Source organism: Arachis ipaensis, chromosome B03 (genome assembly GCF_000816755.2).
Source record: "Arachis ipaensis cultivar K30076 chromosome B03, Araip1.1, whole genome shotgun sequence".
Taxonomy (NCBI): domain Eukaryota; kingdom Viridiplantae; phylum Streptophyta; class Magnoliopsida; order Fabales; family Fabaceae; genus Arachis; species Arachis ipaensis.
The window spans coordinates 3,640,842-3,654,456 of record NC_029787.2 but is presented as its reverse complement, the minus strand read 5'-3'; the positions used below and the strand labels follow the sequence as shown (position 1 = coordinate 3,654,456).

The window sequence follows — 13,615 nt, the reverse complement described above, 5'->3', positions numbered from 1 at the left end:
TTTTTTATGCTTTATATTATAATTCAAATTTATAGAACTGTATTATTACTATCATTAGTTTTAGGAAAATAAAAAATATATATTTCACAATAATTGTACTTTAAGACCTCTTTTGACCCTTTTTTTTTAACAGGTTGCTAGAATTGATGAAATTTAAATAAATACTTTAATGTAATGTTTTCTTTACCGTTGTTACTTTCATGTCTCGGGCTTCAAGTCTATTGGCTCAGTTATGCATTCTATAAGACAATATATAGTTGCTACCAAAATTATCAACAAATATAATAAAATGGCACATCTTAGTGCCTCTAAGTATAGGAAAAGTTTTAAGTATACTAAGAACATCGATATTTCAGTTATTTTAACCGTTGATCTGAATTATAAAAAATATATATAATATATATTAATTAAAATCAACGGTTAAAACAACTGAAATATCGGTATTTTCCAATACACTTGAAATTTTTTCCTAAATATAATATGAATCCTTTCTAGTGTTGTCTGTCATTGTGTGTAATGAGTGTACCATGATTGAATCTATTTATCTATCTATATATCTATCTTATATCTATCTATCTATCTATCTATCTATAATAAATAACTAGTGCATGTCTCAACAAGTAAAATTACATTATCAACTAAAAAAAATAAAATGTCAACATTGAAAAGTGAATGGGTAAAATAGGTATTGTAGTTGCCAAAATAATAGCTCTGAAAAGAGTGTGTTTGACAAAAAAAAAATGTTATTCTCAAATAGAAACTTCAAAGCATATTAGATTGCAAAGGAGATTTTGGCTATAAGCGGGTTTTTTCTCTTTTTGGGGTTAGAATTCAAATTTCAAACACAAAATTTGAATAAGCATTTTAAATCAGAACTAAGTGAATAACTTTAAACTTAGAGTTTTATATTTCAATTCTTCCATCCTTGATTTTCTGTCTCTCTCTTCGCTTCTTTCTTTCTACTTGGGTGCTCTCTCCCTCTCTAAAAAGAAAGAAGACACTACAAGAAAACAAGCTTTTTGCTACGCTTTTAAAGCGTGGCGAAAAGTTCAAAAAAGCGTAGCGATAGCTTTTCGCCACGCTTTTTGAGCAACCGGCATGCTTTTGAAAGGGTCACAACAGCAAGGGTGCCGGTTGCTCTATCGCCACGCTTTTGGTGACCTATCGCCACACTTTTTTTCTTGCCACGCTTTTAAAGATCGCCACGCTTTAAAAGCGTGGCCATATGTGTGAAATATGGCTACGCTTTTAAAGCGTGCCAATATCAAGATATGGCTACGCTTTTAAAACGTACCAATAGCATGCCATATGGCTACGCTTTAAAAGCGTGCCAATAGCAAGACATTTGGCTACGCTTTTAAAGCGTGCAAGTAGCTAGAGATATGGCTACGCTTTAAAGCGTAGCGAAAAATGGCTCCTGTACGGAATAACTACGCTTTTAAAGCGTGGCTATAGGTTTGTTCAAGTTCAATTGTTTTTTTTTTTTAATCTTCATAATAAAATCTAACAGAATTAATAGATAATGTAAAATTTAGACAATATAAAACCTTCATAACAATTTTAATTACTATTAACAATATAAAACCTTCATAAACTTGTACACTAAATATAGTGGTTGATCACATGACAAGCTCTAACAAAAAGTCAAAGTGAACAGCTACCCATGAATTTGTAATACATGCATTACAATTCCAACAACTATTACATTATCTACTTCCTTTAAAAACTACAAAATACCCTTCCCTCTTGTGATATCTTGCTGGTCATTTGAGATATCATAGGCCAACCCTTTCCATCTGTCCTTATCTGTCTGCTTGTCCTCATCGATCGCCGCAATCTTGAAGCTTCCGGTGGAAACCTTGTTGCTGCTAGGGATTCTTGATGAACCTTCTTCAAGCCGCTTCCAAAGAAAGCTGATGAATTGGGAACTGATGAAGTCACAGCTCCAGAACCATTCAAACTCGCCTGCAATGTAAAATTACATTATTCTCTTGTAATTTAAGAGTTACTTTTCCACCTAACAATCAAGTAACACAAGGAGAAGAGTGTGTTGATCTGCCAGAGAGACAAGATACTTCAGTTCAATGTATTAAATAAGAAACGAGGACCATCATTTAAATGAGTTACGTGATGAAAAATACTAACCAGAATTATCATAGCAATGACGAGAAGGGGCTCCGACCAAAGAACTGACATGAATAATCCATTTGGATCAAAATAGTTTTGACTAGAGAAGCTTTTCCAGTTCATCCTCAGAACAGTGTTAAGCCTCTCAGCGAGATATACACCGGCCACTGCATCAGAACATTCTTAATAAGAAATGATACATGAAGAGAAATTCAAGAATATCAAGACTGACATTCAACCACACAAGGAGATGCCTCAATGAATATAATAAAGATGTTTAAATGGAATTATAAATCACGGAGATATTCATTGATATCTTCAAGATTTAGTGACTTCCACACAGATGTTTATGAATATTACATAACTAGACATCTCAGTTTTTTAAGCTCAAATATCAATGATTCACCTACTTAATAACTTGTTACAACACTGTCATACTCCCAAGTCCTAAACACATTGCTGCATTGCTGCTACATTCATTTAGTAGATCAAACAATCAAAATGATATTTCATATCAGAATCACTCACCACCGGTTACTGGTTAAGATCATCCTAAACAAATATATCTAGTTCGGTAGGCCCTCTCCCTTATATGACAAGTTTAGAAATGCTCACAATGATAAAAGCAAATACGACAAGAGAGAAAAAGGATTTGCACACATGAAATCAAAAATCAAATCATAATGAAAAACAGTAATATGAATTTCACATAAAAATTGCACATTATGAATAGGAAAGAAGCTATAGCTAACTACATGAAAGGTAACAGATCATATTCATACTTGATTAGAGTTCCTTTGACAGCTCCTATGGTTGAAACTGAAGTTGCCATGGCTGTGTTATTGTCCTTGTAGCAGCATAGAGTAATTGTACTTACTACAGAGGAAATAATGAACACTATAAAGACTTATTATAGTGGCTAAGTTGAGTTTAAAGAAAGGAATATAAGGGAATATCTTTCAAGATTGGTTGTAGAATCCTTAACATCCACACAGTGAAGATTAGTTTTTAAGCCACGTGGAAGACATATGTTGCCTCCAAGATATAATAAGTTACCCTTACAAGACAGATATTAGAATTGCTAGCCATTTAAAAGAATTCAGAAATAGCAATGATAATAGAAAAACCCATTTTGCAGGTACTAGTATCTAGAACTTACAAGAATATCTTGGCCAATCCATGAATATGATTGCAGTAGTAGCAGCCCAAAAAATCGCAAAGGCCACAAAAAATAGTAACACTACAAGTGAGACAATAGAGGCCTCCCCGAACAGAGGTAAATTCACTGTCTTCTGACGGAACCAAGACATTTTCTGCTCATAGTTTAAGAGAGAGAGAGAGAGAGAGAGAGAGAGAGAGAGAGAGAGAAATTAATAGAACATACATCAAACAGAAAGAAAATTGATTTACCTTTCTAACTAGAAAAAGAGGGAAAAATACATTGATTGTACCTTAAAGTGAGGCTTACAATACAACTGTGCATCCCCTGAAAAATAAACCAAACTTTAATTAATGCACAGAGGAAATTCAAACCTTTTTGTGTGAATTAATTGGTTAAAAGTATTCCACAAAACTAGTTTCAAATCACAGTCAGCTCATACATCAATTACCATTTACCAACATGCCATGCCATGTGATCCAATCCAACAACTGTGCGAAGCAAAGAAAGTGACAGTGAAATCATTAGAGTGCTTGAGCATTACCCTTCCTTTGGTAATAGCTATTACCAATAGAAAAAATGTTAGATTTTAATTAATAACATCAAATACATGAACAATTTTGTATTTTAAAAGAATTTCTTTAGAGCACTAATTGGATTGAATTTTTTTTTAAAAACTTTTAATGCGAGAAACTGAGAATTATAGCAAAGAAATAAAAATAGCAAAGAAGCAGCAAAACAAAAAGTAAAAAGAAACTATATAAATGACTGTCAATAGTTGAAAAATGAAATGAATATTCCATATGAAACGGTAACAAGATTGTTACCTTTCTTATTGACTTCGAAGAGAATCAACTACTTGAAGATGGTGATGGCTGCAATGGAGAACTACCTGCATTATTGCTAACTACTGAAACTGGATTTTCAAGATGACAGAAGGAATATAGAAACCAAAGGAATACAAATGCCCATATTCAGTAATAGTGGGAATAAATTACCATTTGAATCAACTTTTTCTTTATGCCTTTTCTTCTCGATTAACAAAACCAAATAGTAAGCACTTTCCCTAAATAAACATTAAGATATCAATTACCACAATAATACTAAAAGTTAGAAAATACTTACAGCCATCATGAAGTCTTCAAATACTAAAAAAAAAATATTCAAACCAAACAACGGCAAACAAATCTAGAAGTACAAAAACTCACCACCACTAGAAAGAAGATCTTGTGTTATTGGTTGGCCGGATTGTGCCAAAGAAATTAGCTACATTTCAAAACACGTAAACACGTAAGCACTCTACTTTTTCAACTCCTTCATCATCAAATTCATCTTTAAGAGGTTTTTGTGGCCTTCCTCTTCTCTTTTGTGTGGGAAGCTTTTCATCCTCACCACTTCCAGCATCTTCATGATTAACATTTAGCTTTTTACCTTTCCTCTACCTCTACCCATAATCTTAAAATTCTCAGCAAAGATATGATCATACAAACATGGAAATCTGTAAGCAAATCAAGCCAAGTTACAAGACTTTCATTAGAGAACTAGAGATATCAAATGATTATAAACTCTAACTTCAAACTAAACAGGGTGCACTAGCATATTCTTCCCACCAGCACCTGTTTATAATCAAGCATATGTGATATGTATGTACTCACAAAAACAAACACAATCCATAAGCCGCAGCAACATAGTGAAATGAAAATCTAAAAGGTTAATGATATTAAAGCTATGACTGAATTTGTGCCTAGGCAAAATAAGCCATAAGAAATATCACTCCCTCCCAAGTCCCAACCATTTCTATAGATAAACAAATGACTTCTCATTGTTCTTGCACCATTTTATTATTCCATTCATTCACAATAAACAAGTTCTTTGAAACCCTAATTTTTCAGTGACAGAATAGTAAAACCCAAAAGATATTGCAACCACAGATTGGTTTCACATGCAGCAACTGATAGCTAGGTAACAGAAAGGTATATTCCCAAAAATTGAATCTGGTACTCTTTTAGTAAATAACAGTCAGATTAGGGCACATAAGAACACAGTAAGAGGATTAGGCAATTCAACAAAAAAAGAGCAAATCAAGTGAGAAATAATGCAAAACTAAGCTTCTAATCTAAACAAAGTATTATTTTGAAGATCCACAATAAACCATACAAAGTATTAAATCCAATAACAACAAAACGAGACAAATAAGTTACATAACCCAACGAAAACACTGACAAAAAATGTGGATGACTTGGTTGACATCTCCAGCATAAGACTGAATGAATGGAATCTGCTGCGGCAGAAGAAAACTCTACAACAAGCAACATCAAAAAAGGAGTTAATTTATATATCTCAATCCAGAAAAAGCAAGTGGATTCAAACAGCGAAAATCGAAAAGCTGAAGAAACAGAGTTGAACTTGAAAATAATAAACAAATGAATCAGAGAATAAACAACATAAACAAAGAAGCACAAATGAATTTTGTTCAGATGAGAAGCTAAACCTTGTGAGTAACCTTGTTCTTCGGGAAATTGACGGTACCTGCGGTTCTCTCCTTCCATCGGTTCCTTTCAATTGGAGAAGAGTAATAACAATTAAAAGCACAGATTTATTGTAATATTCAAAATAAATGATTAAATGATGAAAGAAGATTTACTGAAAAAGCATGAACATGTACTCAACAGCGATGATGGCGACCACCGTGACGACTCCCTTTCGCGTGTCCCCCTCCTCCACGACGGCAACGGTTCTCGCGGCTCCCTCATCAGCAACCAGGAAGCATGACAGTGACTGACGCGACAGGAGCAGCTCCTCTTTCCCCTCCACGGCGACGGCGAAGCGCGAAGCTCCTCCAGCGGCGGCGACGCGTTTGGTGACGGCTCCTCCTCTCTCATCGTCACACTCTCTCTTGGGTTTGACTCAACAGCGGCGGCAGGCTGGGCACGACGGAGCTGGGAGCAAGGCAGCGTCTCCTTCCTCGGGCTCTCCTCTTCCGCGTGTGTGTATTGTGTTGTGTGCGCTGGAGAGGGGAAAAGGGGGAGTGGGGATGCGGCACTGTTGTGAGGGGAAAGGGGGCCCGTGTGGTGGGTGTTAGGTTAGGGTTTGTTAATTAAAACGGGGTAAGGTTAGTGTTCCGGAACAGGGAGCCCCGACGATGTTCTTCAGATTGCTGGGGTTGCCGAGTACTACCCTGGGGTCTTTGGAAGAGTTTAGGTTTCTTTCGAAGGGCCTTCCTTGAATACAAAAGGTTCGAAGAGTTTCAGGATTCTAAGGAGAAAGAGATTTTGAAAGATGGTGTGCAATGTAATTAAGTAATTATATTCCGTTCGAAACATTTTTTTTAATCTTTTTGGCCACGCTTTGAAGCGTGCCAAAAGAGTTGTAGGAAACGGCTACACTTTTAAAATGTCACTATAACAAAAGGTTGTCGCCACGCTTTAAAAGTGTACTTGTTTTTCTCTATGGCTACGCTTTTTAAGTGTGACAACAAAAAGCGTGGCCAAATCTCAAATCAATTGCCACTCTCATAAAAGCGTAGCTATAGACCCCTTTCGCTACGCTTTTTAAGCGTAGCAAGAAAAAACGTGGCCAAATCTCTAATCAATCGCCACCCACATAAAAGCGTGGCCATTGACCACTTTTGGCCATGCTTTTAAAGCGTAGCAAGAAAAAAGCGTGGCCATAGGCCTTTTTTCTTGTAGTGAGAAGGAGCTCACCGATGATGGAAACAGTAACTGGCATCGAAGATAGAGAATGGGCGAGCTGAGTGCTTCGGGTTAGGAGAGCGTCTGTCGAAGAAAAAAGAATACGATGACAGAGGCTCCGAATTTGTTTCTAGCGAGTAGCAAAGATGAAGAACAATAAATTAGAGGTGGCGGTGGCTGTTGATGCAGCTGCAAGGAGAAAGAATAGTAGCACAATGAGTGGTGTCACTACAAGAAAAATTACTTTTAGCGGCCATTTATTTTGCTTTTAGCGACAATAAAAATAGCCGCTAATGCATTTACCGGCAATTAGATATTAGCCGTCTTATACTTTGTCGCTAAAAGGTTTTAGCGGAAATTATAACATTTACCGGTAAAGACCATTTTAATGGCCGCAAAAAGTATATAACTTTTAGCGGCCATTTTCTTGGCAATTTATATGGCCACCAAAAGTAATTCTAAGATTGTAATGTTATTCACTTTTAGTGGCCATTACTATTGCCGCCAAAATCCATTTCACCGGCAATTTATATGGCCACTAAAAATAATTCTAACATTGTAATGTTTTTTGCCTTTAATTGCCATTACTAGTGCCGCTAAAATCTTAAGACTTTTTTAATTATACTCACTCTTTTAGAAATAACAACCTATCATTTTTCTAAAGTTTCAAATTATTTTTTCTAACAATTATTATTATTGTACATAATATAAATATACTAAAATTAATTACTGCAAAATGAAATATTTATTAAATTCAAAATATTTATACCCAAATTCTTGACTTGAGGCCAACAGATCATGATAAGAAGCAGCTTGTAGGATTTCACCGTCTGACATCAACTATAATGTAGAATGGAGTTAAGGACCGAAACAACAATTGAATGATGCATATGCACAAATCAAATAAATAAAAAAAAAATTAGTCATGAACAACCCCGTGTGACATCAAATGTAAAAAACGAATTAATTAGTCCATTCATAATTCAATTAAAAAATTCATAAAATCATATCTTTAGAACTTGTTATATATTTACAATCATCATATATTTTTGCAAAAATAAAATGAGAGAAGTAGGATATAAAATTAAACACTGGTTTAAGATTACCAATTTACCAAAACAGAATCAAATTCAGAAAGAAAGTCAACTTGATGCGTGACAAGCAAAACTGTCTTTCCTGCAAGTCTTTACATGATGTATTCCTGCAAAGTTTCAAATAAACCCTTTTATTAGTAAAGAGAAAGTAAACAACACTAGAGAAATTAAATGTAGTATGTAAAGAAAGGAATTTGTCATTACATTAAAAAGATTTGTGGCAATATGTGCATCAACTGCACTGAATGGATCATCTAAGAGGTATATATTAACATTCTGGTAAAGAGCACGACCGAGCTGAATCCGTTGCTTCTGGCCTCCACTCAGGTTAACCCCTTTCTCCCCTATCTCATAATCTCAAGGAATAACCGAATAAGTAACTGAAATAGGTATATCATAAAAAAAAAAGAATTTAATCAGATCAGCACATCAAATCAAAGCGGAACACAATCAATTCTATAATTTACTCACAATTTAGTCATGTGTGTTACTCCCTAAAGAACACCTGATGTTCCACCCAATACTGGAAACAATGCAAAGAGCAAACTAACAGCACAATCCTAACAGGAACTAATGATTTTGAATATTGCATTAGAAATTGTGTGAGGAAAATCCTCAATAAAGAATATTAGCTCATAGCATTAGTCTGCACTCTATTTTTAAGAATTGGTAGAAGCACTGTTCCAATCAAATATATGCATCTGAAATATAAATATAATAGTACAAACCTGCAGAATCAGTGTTCCACTTGTAACCTAACCATGAAGGGCATTGACAATATTCCTTTCCATAAAGAATTTCAAGACCTATGTGTCAAACAAGAAATAAAAGCATTAAGTAGCAGTAATTTAACGCAGAAATAAAATATCTGAAGAGAAGTCTTGGTGTTACTTTAGGAAGAATAATACCATAAAAATTAAAGTGATAAATAAAGCTTAAATTCTTTAGAATTTATTCAATAAGTAACTTCACTAAACTTTCAAATTGAATATGCAGAAAAGGATTTCAATAAGTAATCACACAAGAATGAGAAGTAATGACCAGAAAGAATATGCAGGAAAGAATTTCAAATTGAACAACTATATTTAAACTTGTACTTCATTATAGATTCAGCAAACCAAACTTGCCTTGCCTCATTGGCTGCTCTTTCCTCAACCAACATACAAAATGATAAATCCTCATAGGATATCATAGCTGATACTTTAACATGAAAATTCCGGCATCAGTACAATAGCATGTGACAGCTCGAATTTAAATTCGTACCAAACAATACTTCAACAAATACAGATCAATGGTGTGAAATTGACTGAATTCAAGAGATTTAGTATAGTTGTTCGGGGTGTGGGGTTCCACTTCTCATCATTGCACAGAATTTCTCACAGTTTATTCTTCCATCCTGTTAGTTTAAAAATCTCAGTAATGATAACAATATTTTCATAAGGAAGTTCCCCAGATTTAAGTTTAGAACCAACATACATTATCTGTATCCACCTCAAAAATTATTTTCTTTATAGTAGCTTCATCACCCATACCATGCTGAGTCATAGCAGTATCAACAAGAAGGCTTTGACGTAAGGAATGCAGGATGCAGAGGCTTTTTTCACTTCATCAAACATATATTCAATTTGAATAAGGTTTCAAACCCTAGAAATTAAAACAGAGCCAAGCAATAAAAACTACACAATTTAAAGCCACACCTAATTAGAAGAAGGAAAGACCCCTAACACTCAATCATCTAAGATTATATTTAACTCACTAAATACAGAAAATCAAAGGCAATACAAGGTTTCCATCAAATATAAACAAAAATCTTAATTCATCCATGCCAAAACAGATTTACAAATGTATAATAAATCTCAAACCTAATCCAACCAATCAAACCTCTGTCTCCCAAATGTTGCAGCCTTAGGTTTAACTTTTCTTCTAACTTCACTCCTCAAATCAGAATCACCTCCTACTTCTATCTATAACCGTTAAATAAAGGAGAAAAAGAAAAGCTCAATTTTGTATTCTAATAATCCTAATTCATCCTATCAAATGAATATTTCAGAATAACAATGACAATTGAATTTCAGCAATGTACATTGAACAAAAAAGAATTGGAAAAAAGCACCAGGTTGCGATAGAACACAAATTGGGAGCACAAGAATTAGAATTGAGAAGGAGATTAAGGAACTCGTACCTGATGATTAGAGCGCGATTCAGATTTCAATCAAAATCAGCACTAGCTTGTCCGAGAAAAGGATTCAGATCGCGATTAACATTGAGATGAAAACTTGGAAGAGATTCGAGGGATGAAAAAGATGGAATGATGGAGATGTGACGATGTGTGGTTCTCAGAGGGAATGAAGCACTGGAAGAATAGTTTGTGTGAAGAAGAACGGTGTGTGGTTCTCAGAGGGAATGAAGCACTGAAAGTGTAGTTTGTGTGAAGTAAAGTGGCGGTGAGGCACCCAGAGTGAAAATAATTTTGGTTTAGCCGTTTAAATTTTCTCGTTATTTTTAAAATTTTAGCTTTTTTTTAGTGATCATAGTTTAAATTGCCATTATAATTTATGGTATTAATGGTAAATATACAATTACCACTAAAAGATAGTTTAAAAAAAAATTATGACAATAATATTATGGCCGCTAAAAAATTTTTTTGCTAAACATCTTTTTTCTTGTAGTGATTGTTATAGAGTATGTAATGTATTGTTTCTTTTAATATTAGATTGGATATATCATATTAAAATTAAATTAAATGGGCTTAACTTAACTCAAAAACTAACTCATAAAATAAAGGATATCACATATTTATAAATTATATAGATTTTTTTTAGTAAATAATTATAAAGGATTTTATTTTTGAAAAATGTAAGAATTTTAATGGACCAATCACAACTACGTTAGTGTAAACCTTCTCTTGACCCAATGCATGCTACACCAAAAACAATAATATTTATGCACCAAAAAGCTCAACTTTTTTTAGAGCGATAGTTTTATGATATAATAATAGGAAAAGTATATGGAACTAATTTCAAATTAGTTAAGAATGGAACAACTTAATTAATTATAAATATAATAATTAATTTTATTTATTTATGATTTAAAATATTAGCTATTAAATATTTTACCACATTTAAATTAGGAGGAGATACGTTCAGTATTATTGCAATGTGAATCACGGAAATTGATTCAATTAGCTTCTGTCTCTTCACCTTCCTTTCCTTTCCAAATATCTAAAACATGATAAATTAGAAAATAGATTCAGAACCATCTAATTTACAAAGAAAAAAAACATCTTAATGTCTAGCATAAGTACCATTTACGTAGAAATTTTGAATTCACCTAAAGATATTTGGCTGATTTTTTGTTGGTACCCTCTTAGTTCCCTAGCATTGTTGATAATAATATCGAAACTTAAATGGCCAAAAATTTTAGATAAAATTATAAAACCAATAAAAAAAACAGAAATTTAAACCAAATAATTTAATAAATATATTAAATTATTTAATTAAATTATTTAATAATTTTTAACTATTTAGACACCTTCTGCTTATGATTACACCATAATCACTCTTTTAGTGATAATCTATTTGTACTATTGGTAACTAATAATGCCACTAATATGTTTACTAATTTTTTTTAAATGATAAATGTGATGAGGTTAATCGTAGATTTAAGTTTTATAATTAAAATTAAAATTCTTTACCTTTGAGCGAGTCTAAATAATAGAAATCACACTACTACTATTTCATATATAATACATATTTTTACAAAACACCAAACAACCTTAATTATTAATTATAGATTATTACACTAAACATCCCTTGCTTGCAATGAGAAACTTTTGGTTGTGTTGTTTATATTATTTGATTTACAAAGTAGGGAAGGGACACATACAAACCAAACAAATTAAAAATAATTAATCTCATATATAATTCTATAATAATCATATTACATAAAATAATGCTACTAAGGAAAAGTTTAAACTTGTATATAAAGTATTGGCATATCATATCTTTTTGAAGAAAGAAAAATGGCTATGAAGAGTGTAATAATAATGTTGCTTATTATTGGAGTAGTTATGTGTTTCGTTTTGGTTGAGTCTAATGAAATTATTCCTAAAGAGTCATCAACTCCATCTTATTATATAAAAATACAGCATCCTAGAGACGATAGCAGCATTCCAGCAATGAGAAGATGTATCGACAATTGCATAGAAAAACATTGGCCCCATCCAGAAACTAAGACCCGAGGTTGTATGCTACGGACCATGGAGTGCGCTCAAAATTGCGTCGACCATTTCATACGTACTTTAAAATAATTAAGGTAAGTATTTAAGTTGTTAAGCAGATCATGTTATATAAACATTTGCTAATAAATTCAGTTGTATGAATCATTTCTCGTGTTGTGTCTTGTGTCTGTATCATTATTGTAGTACAAGTGAATTGTTGTAATATGAAAAAAGAGTAATAAATGTTGTAAAATCAAATAGCTGTTATTGTTTATTACATAGTCTCTCTCCCTATATATATATATTGGTGGAGAAGTAGTTGACCGTAATTCACACTCGCTCTTATTTGTAATGGTATTGTTTATTATATATTTAGTTAGGAAAAGTAAAGGGTACCAATATATTATCTGCTAATTTATTGTCAATAATAATTAATTATTATATTTTAAATATATGTATAAAGAGACACATCCAGAAAATATATATATAAAGACACTTTCATTAGACACAACCATAAAAAAATATTTTTGTTAGATATATCCATAAAGATACTTCCGTTAAACACAATTATAAACAAGAGTTGGCAGAAGTTGGCAGAAACTCTGTTGACAACGTAGCAGAATTGATTTAATTATTGGATGTGTAATCATTTACACCAACAACTGTTATATAAATGACTAATTTCAGGTATTTGTATATAAATATAACTATATTTATATTCATATATATTCGTAATTAAAATAGCGTATAGAGATACAAAAATATAATGAACGCACTAAAGAGAAGTTATTATCAGGCTATTAATCGTTGCCACTAATTTGAGCTATTGTGGCCGTCGGTAATTTGTAAAATTTGCGCCTATTCATCGTTGCGACTAATACTATTCTGGACAAATAAATTTATCTTGCTCATCTCTAAATTAAAAAACGACTAGACCTCATTAATGATAAATAATTTAAATCTTATTTTTTATTTTAGAAATAATTTACTCATCACACTTTAGCCATATTTAATTAAATTAATTAAATTTTCTTTCTTACATCATAAATAAGTTACTAGCAGCAATATAGAACGGGAGTAAAAATTGACGAATTTTATTAATGGATTTATTGCGGTCTGACCGTTTGTAAATTTGATTATTAATGTCGTTAAAGCCTTTAGTAATACTTAACATTATTATAGTGGCAACGAGTAACGAGTTAAGGTAATAATGCTAGGCACTTGGGAGACAAAAAGAAAAAAACATAGAAGTTATTTTATTTAGTATTTATTAATTATGATTAATATTAATTAATATTAAATAAAATAAATTTTAATTATTTTT

At 32.5% G+C, this 13,615-nt stretch overlaps 2 long non-coding RNA genes across 30 annotated transcripts in view; one reads left to right on the top strand and one right to left on the bottom strand.

The window, feature by feature from the left end:
- LOC110269889 overlaps nt 1-365 on the top strand; it is a 3,822-nt gene extending 3,457 nt beyond the window's left edge. Inside the window, exon 2 of the long non-coding RNA XR_002358716.1 lies at nt 134-365. This is a non-coding gene — a long non-coding RNA (uncharacterized LOC110269889). The remainder of the gene's footprint in view (nt 1-133) is intronic.
- LOC107629187 lies at nt 1,544-10,547 on the bottom strand. 29 transcript variants are annotated; one of them, XR_002358689.1, is made up of 21 exons: nt 10,255-10,546; nt 9,549-9,716; nt 9,336-9,468; nt 8,801-8,878; nt 8,544-8,632; nt 8,277-8,452; nt 8,093-8,179; nt 7,748-7,818; nt 6,991-7,167; nt 5,931-6,507; nt 5,778-5,841; nt 5,510-5,585; nt 4,495-4,784; nt 4,285-4,352; nt 4,114-4,178; nt 3,738-3,777; nt 3,579-3,613; nt 3,287-3,440; nt 2,910-3,003; nt 2,146-2,294; nt 2,015-2,055 (listed from the first exon to the last, which is right to left on the bottom strand). It is a non-coding gene; the product is annotated as an uncharacterized LOC107629187 (long non-coding RNA). The 29 variants fall into 29 exon arrangements; XR_002358697.1 differs by having other exon boundaries at nt 5,952-6,507; XR_002358698.1 differs by having other exon boundaries at nt 5,957-6,507.